This window comes from Solanum stenotomum, unplaced genomic scaffold, assembly GCF_019186545.1.
Source record: "Solanum stenotomum isolate F172 unplaced genomic scaffold, ASM1918654v1 scaffold36051, whole genome shotgun sequence".
Taxonomy (NCBI): Eukaryota; Viridiplantae; Streptophyta; class Magnoliopsida; order Solanales; family Solanaceae; genus Solanum; species Solanum stenotomum.
This window is the reverse complement of record NW_026033744.1, coordinates 67869-76206: the sequence shown is the minus strand read 5'-3', so window position 1 is coordinate 76206 and position 8338 is coordinate 67869.

Genomic DNA, 8338 nt, shown 5'->3' with positions numbered 1-8338 from the left:
GACTTTATATACAAAATGGTATAAATATAATTATTTAATTTACTATCGGGTTATTGATTAATCCGTTAAGAATCGATAACCCGATAAGAAAAAAAATCAAAACCACTATATCAATAACCCAATACTGATAAACTAATAAATTTTTTTCAGTTCGGATTATCGGTTTAGGTTCGATTTTAAACAGCCCTATGTCATACCATCCAACTTAGAAATTACATAAACCTGTGCATATTGAAAGCTATCCGTTAAGAACTTCAAAATTGTTGTTATGTTTATTAGGTCATAACAATCTATCTAATATTAAATTTAAATCCTAAAGGCACGAAATATTTCACAATTTTCATTTGAAGTGTATGCAATTCGAATTCAAAATAGCAACCCATAATTCACCTCAATTCAAATATTCTTCTGTTTAGCGCGCGATAACTTGAAATATGTTAGTTTGACCCAAAAAAACAAATATAATACTTACAAAAACAAAAGGAAATGAGTATAGATTTGAACTTATTTTCTTTCTCACGTGTATAGCTACTAAATTGAGGCATGATTTTCTTAATTATAGGCAATTAGGATTGGCTTGACTAAAAAATTAATCCACCTACCAGACCAATTAAAAAAGAATTAAACTCATAGTTTCATTGATTTCCTTGTTTTGTTTTTGTTTTCCAAGCCTTGACTTTTCTATGGAAGGAGCAGCTCTTGAATATTGAAAAAAAAAGGTACGATATACCCTTAACTTTGTCATTTAGAATTGATATACTTCTCATTATAAAAGTGGATCATATATACATCTATTGTTACATAAATGACTCATATATACCTTTTTTTTTCTCTTTAGAAAGTGAAAAAAATATTATTTTGAGCATGTGCATCAGAAGAAATAAAACTTACTACGTGACAAAATTATTTACCTCTACCAATTTACAAAACTCGTCTATTGAAAATTAAACTGCACAATTTTGCGCATTTGTACACTATTGGAACTGAATAGTCGAATTACATTGTTGTATATTATTAATGTATATAACATGTGATTTATACATTTCAGTGGAATACAATGTATATCCTTGTTGGGCCCGGATAAACATCTATTGTTTCTGACATAAACAACACGAAATTTGGGGTTTATTTACCGTTTTGACCCTATATTTTGCTGGTCTTTAATTTATGTTTTTTCGTAACAATTTTTTTTTTCGCGGAGTATAAGTTCATATATTTGTATTATAATATTATAATTTTCATAAGTTATTCTGGATGCACTCTCACATTTTCATGGCGAATCACTTTGGCCACAACCCAAAGTTGGGTTTTATTTGGGCTTAGCAGGTAACCTAATCTAAGGAAAAATTACAAGAATATTTAACTTAAGACTTTAATTTACATAATATCAGACTATTTTTTTTTATTTACAACAATAACATGTTAATTACAAATATGACAGAGTTATTCTGGATGCACTCTCACATCTTCACACGTTTTTATACCTATTTTCTTGGCTTAGTGGTTGATTTTATGGAACTCATTATTTATTATTTTTACCATTTAGTTTATCAATCACAATTATAATTGCATACATTTCTTTTACTTAAATATTTTTTTTTCTCTTTCTTACTTAATACAATTACTATGGTAAACAAATAATTCTCTCTCTCTTCAATTACGTTTTATTTAATTATCTTTTTGGATTTTGATGCTAATTTTTTTTCTCTCTCTCCCTTCAATTACGTTCTCTTTAAATTATCTTTTTAGAATTTGTTGCTAAGTTTTAGGGCGTGAAAATGTATCATCTTATTAATATGATCTATCATTAAGCACGTTTCTCATTAATTTCATATAATTACTATTGGAAAAAGTTTTTTTCCCCCTCTTTAGTTTCATTTCAATTATAATGGGAAGACCTCTTTTTACTTCTCTCTTCAATTTTATATATGTTAGTTAAGGGGAATGAGTAAATTAAATGGTATAGATTTTGTATTATATTGGAGACCATTTTTTTTAACTATAATAAATAACTTATAATAAAATATAATCAAATTTTATTCCTATTATAAACTATCACACTCAAAGCACCGTTCAATAGTTTTAAATTTTTTTAAAAGTATATTTAATACTGTACATTATAGATTAAGTTTAGTTTACAATTATTTTTAATCACAATGAATAACTTACACCAACAAATAATTAAATCGCACATGAAGTAAAAATCATGTTTATAACATTAATTTTTGTTATATATTTCAACTATATGTTGCCTTACGCCATAATATTATCAACTATCTATCAATATTTATCATCGAATTAAAAAATAATTATACCAAGATATATGAAAAAATCACCAGTATTAGTAAAAATTTCATTCATAAAAAAATAAAATTAATTACAAAATATTGTATCTATTTGATAAACGTCGTTTTGGTGTTTGTGTCATATATCACTCCTTCAATCTTGAAATCCACATACATTCCTGCGATACATTTCGATAAATAGTTAGACACATACTAACCTACAACAATGTATAACACCATAATAGAACCACTTGTTTATAATTTCTTAAAGGAAAAATTACAAGAATATTTAACTTAAGACTTTAATTTACATAATATCAGTCTACTCTTTTTATTTATAACAATAACATTTTAATTACAAATATGACAACTTATTAAATATTAACTATTGTTATATAGTTGTTATTTAGGTGCTTATTTTGTATAGTTAAGTTTTTTTCCCTCTAATCTAATACATAAGAGAATACATCGAATTATTTTTTGACATGACAGTTTTTTCTTTTTTTTGGGTCAGAAGGGAGTTGCTTATATTAATTAAACATTTAGGACAAGAGAGTTTTGTGCTTCCGCCGTGATGGGCTGCACATTAGTAGTAATAGTAATAGTTTGGGCCTCCATCACTTTTTGCACAAAAACAACGGAGGAACTAACAAAATTTCTACATTTGCAACGAAACACACTAAACGATGACTAGACCAAATATTTGTCTAGAAACACTTTTAGGCGCGTTTGGCAATAAAATTTTCATCTACATGACTTATATAACGACTTTATTAGCTGACACATAGGGGAAATTGATGTTTGAAACCAGTCAAAAGATATCGACATCACATTTGAGACAAGACCACTGCTGAAAATGTGGAGAAGAAGTTCTGCAATGGAGAATTAAATTAATTTACATATTAATAAATCTTAACTTTTCTCTTTAACTTTTAATCCAACAATAATATATTTTAGATTTTTCGATTAGGGAATTATTTTTTCACGTATCAGAATTTTTAAACAAAAGAGAGAATGTATAGTATACACACCATCAAATATAAGTCTAGGTGAGTTTCACTAATTGTTGAGTGATATCTCAAATAGTAAACTCACACTTCCAATAGTGCAGGTATTGAATTCAAAAGAAGAGATAGTTTAAATTTGTTTTTGACCTTTCACTCATAATCAAACAAATTATTAAAATTAAGTAATGAAATTAAAATTTAGGCCGGTTGGATTATGATCCACTATTTAACTTTTGGTTAGAATTGAACGAATTGGAATTGGAATATGACTCACTATTTAACACATCTTGTGAGATCCAAAAAAATTTAGTAGTGAATTTTATGATTTTATTTTCACTTAAAACTCTATTGAAGTGTAATTAATAGAAAACAAAAAATTTATATTTTAATAAAATTATCTAATTTTTACTAAAAATATTTTAGAACTATAAATTAAATAATTTAAATCTTCATATTTATGATTATCATTTTTATAATATCCAAAATAATATTCCCTCCGTCCCATTTTATATGTCACATTTTTACTTTGCACTTGCATTAAGAAATGATGTAACTTTACCCTTCTACTCTTATTTAATGTTTTCTTAAGTTAACTTTATTAATAAATGACAAGATTAATTAACTATTCTATCAAAGGTATAATAGGCAAAATATGGTAATTTATGCATAATTTTATAAAATGACAAATATTTTGGTCCAACTATTTATAGAAAAGAATGACATATAAAATGAAACGGAGAGAGTATATTGCACATAAATAACTAAAATCTTATTAATTAGAATTAATATTTACATTATAAATGATACCACGTCATTTTATTCAATAGTGCTTGCCATGCACTTAAATGTGTGTGTTGTTCCAAAACACACACACAACCACATATGGTTATACATATAAGTAAGTTTTGCAATCGAATATCAACTATATAAATTTTCTACAAACAACCAAATAATCATCACAAAATATTATGATGGTAATATCCTAATTACTTTATACTAGAACTTCATTTTCAAGTTGAGCTGACAGAGTGATTATACTGTGATATTCTTGTTTTTTGAGCCATAGGTTGAGGTACTATAGGTGGATAATCTCATAATCTGAAACTAGGTGTTTTGGATGAATTTATCTATAATGTGTTTTGGTAGTAATTAAACTTTTTTTTTAAATCACTATAGACATTTGCCTACAATAATCAGTCTATCTACGCAATATTGTAGAGACACATTAGACTCCAGGCATGTGTCCGCTGAACAGTTTCGAAGTAGCTAGATGAGTGAATGAAGTGTTGTAAGCAGTAGTGAATACTTTTTTCATGGCTCCGGCAAAAATGAAACAATTTCGATATGTCACGAATTCATATTATTCATGACTCTATCTCGATTAGTCCAGGTTCGTTATCAAGTTCCAGTTTCAATTTCTATTTTCGTGTATATTGATGTGATTGTTCCGCAAGTCGGCATGAAATTAACTTGTTAGCATGGAATTGCCACAATAAAGAATGAAGATTCCGATGCAGTAATTGTCTCAAAACTAGAGTTGAAGCATGCTATTCTCAGATATCTTGATTGTTGAGTTGAACTATAATGCTTTGAACATCACTAGAAGTGAACACAGACGTAGTTCCCTGAGACTACATATTTGACAAAGAAATATTTACCAAGTAAATACAGGAGCATAGTAAAAATATAATTGTTGCCACGCATCCATAGTAGGAACTTTATAAGGCCCCATAATTTTATAATATTGTTTTGTGGGATGCCTTTTGAATTTGCAGAAATCACACTATAAGTTATAGTTATTTTTGAGCTAGTTATGATATTCACATATCTTTGAATACATGGCTATGTTATATCGTGTTGTACTAGTTGCTTGATTGGCCCATTACAACCATGAAGAGGCACCAACTGCTTTCGGACTCTCATCATTTATAAGTTATAACCATAGCATTTTATGGCCTTTCCCCGTCAATTTGACGATCTCGATTCAAAACGGACACTTTTTAGACATCACATATCAAAAGAGACCCTCCCTTAAAACATAAATTAAAACGGATAATTTGCCCACAAATGGACGAATTATCTCTAACAACGTTAACTTTCCATTTATTCCATTTCAAAGTACAAACACAAATATTTATTTAGGTAGTTCGCCCATACAACACATTCTTTTTACTTTTTATCATCCAATTAATAGTGCTGAAACGCAAAGTGCACTAACTTTTTCCAATCTTTTGGTAATGTGCAGGAATATATTATTCAATTTAACTTTTTTTAGCACGTATACGTAATGTTGAACTTGAAAGGCCAAGAGATCTAGTTGTTAAAACTTAAAAGAGTCGCAACAATTATTATATTAGTAAAATCTTTGTTTGTTTTGAACCTATTATTACTTAATACGATTAATTTTTAAAATTATAGAATTAAGTCATGTCTTGGTATGACATAAATAATATTTATATATTCATTAAATTAAGACACGAGGAATATTATTAGCTAATGACGACGTTAACATTATAACTGTCCAGTTTTTAGGTTTGCATATCCATCAAGTGACTCATTTTGCTATCATTCCATGTCATCAAGAGCCTTTTTTCTTGGGGGCCGATATAAATTTGATAATTATGGAGTATTATAATACGTGTCAATTTATGTGACACACTTTATTCTTTAGTCTGTTTCAAATAGAGTATCATATTTATATAAATAAAAATAATTTAACTTTTAAGTTTCTCTTTTATCCTAAATGAAATGATTTATAGTTACACAAAATCTTCAACAATATATATATATATATAATAAACATATATATTGTTGAAGATTTTCAAAGCATTCACTGTAATTATGGGTGTGTTTGGTAAGAAGAAAACATTTTTTTCCAATTTTCTCATGTTTGGTTGACTTAAATGTTTTGGAAAATATTTTCCAAATCAACTTATTTTTTCAAATTTAAGGAAAATGACTTTCTTCAAAAATTAAGGAAAACATTTTCCAAAATTCTTCTTCTACCTCAAATTACAATTTGTGTTTTTACCCCACCCCTTACCCCGACCCTAACCAATAAAAAAAAAGAAATTAATAATAAAATTTACTTTGTCCCAACGCCGCCCCTCTACCCTCAAACCAGCCCCTTCCCCAACCAAAAATTTTTTTAACTAACTTAAAATTTTATTTGAGAACATTTTAAGTTTGATTAACAACTTATAAATAATATATTTTCTCAAAAGAAATTGATGATTAGACGTAAAATTTGTAATTCACTATAATTATAAGTAGTATATATATATAAAATTTGATTCCTACTACTAATTAATTTATTAAGAATAATTTAATAAAAATATTTTCTACTTTTTAAAAGTAAATAAATTTCTCCATGTCCAAACTAAAAGCATCACTTAACATGAAATGCATAGAGTATGATATTAACAAAACTTTCATAAAATAGTGGGAAACATGACTAGCTCAAGTAGATTGTCTTGATTACGTAAACACCAAAACTAAAATAAATAAACAAAATAAGTGAAGTAAAAAATCATTAACATGACTCATGCCCTGGATGATGCAAAATGTGTGGTGTTAGTTGAGTCCTTTCCTAATGCAATACAATACATTTGATATATGAGAATAATATATAACATATTGTAGTACGTGATCGTTTGGAATACTACTTATTTCGTCATTTATTTATCCAATGATAATATATATATAAGAATGTAACCGACAAATTCAGAATTCAAATTTCATACGAAATGTAAAAGAGGATGAATACTGTTGAAGAAAAAGGAAGCTGACGATTGGAACATGTCAAAGGAACAGGTCCAACGAAGCTATGACTGATGTGTCTGCAACAAGTGTTGATGAAGAAGAAAGCTGAGGATTGGAACATGTCAAAGGAACAGGTCCAACGAAGCTGACTAACGAGTTTACAACACTGCTCTAGAATTAGAGTCGCACTAGGATTATACTACTTATATTAATTAGGATTATATTATGACTAGAATTGTATTATGATTAGGATTATATTACGACTAGGATTAGATTATTTATAATTGCATTATTATTATTATTATTATTATTATAGTAGTAATAGGCATTGTAGTAGGACTCTAAGTATAGTACTTAACTTAGGACTCTACAATTCTCTCCTATATAAAAAGCTTGTAACCCAACATTATTTTCATCAATACAATTCTTGATAGACGTGAGATTTCTACAAATACATCCTAAATTTGTTAATAATACTGAAAAACATTTTTTTTTATCGGAAAAAGAAGTATAACGTGCATGGACACTTTGATTCAAACATCTAAATTGTGGCAATTTGACATTTCAGCCTTATTGTCTCTTTAAAGACTTTTTTTGAAAAAACTACTTAGATGCGTTTGTTAATCAACTTAGGAACCATTTGGCCATAGATTTTTCAAGTAAAATTTGAAAAAAAAATTGTAAATAATATTTGTCCATACAATTTGCCATTATATATTTGGCAAATAACCCAAATTCCCAAATACTAGAAAAAACTAGTATTTGGNAACAATTTTTTTTATCAGAAAAAGAAGTATAACGTGCATGGGTACTTTGATTCAAACATCTAAATTGTGGCAATTTGACATTTCAGCCTTATTGTCTCTTTAAAGACTTTTTTTGAAAAAACTACTTAGATGCGTTTGTTAATCAACTTAGGACCCGCTTGGCCATAGATTTTCTAAGTAAAATTTGGAAAAAAATTTGCAAATAATGTTTGTCCATATAATTTGCCATTATATATTTGGCAAATATTTTTGGCAAATAACCCAAATTTTCAAATACTAGAAAAAACTAGTATTTGGGTCAAATCTCATTATTTGGGGATCTTTTAAAAATTCAAATTTTACACCAAATTTTTATCTTTTGCAAAAACACCCTCTATAGTAGTTGTTTGTGTTGTATTACATAATTTTTTACGTGAACACCAAAGTAGTGATGAAATATTCAGTGAATATGAAAGTGATGATGTGATTGTTGATGAAAATGATGAACAATCGGTTCAAGGTAACAAAGTCATTTGTT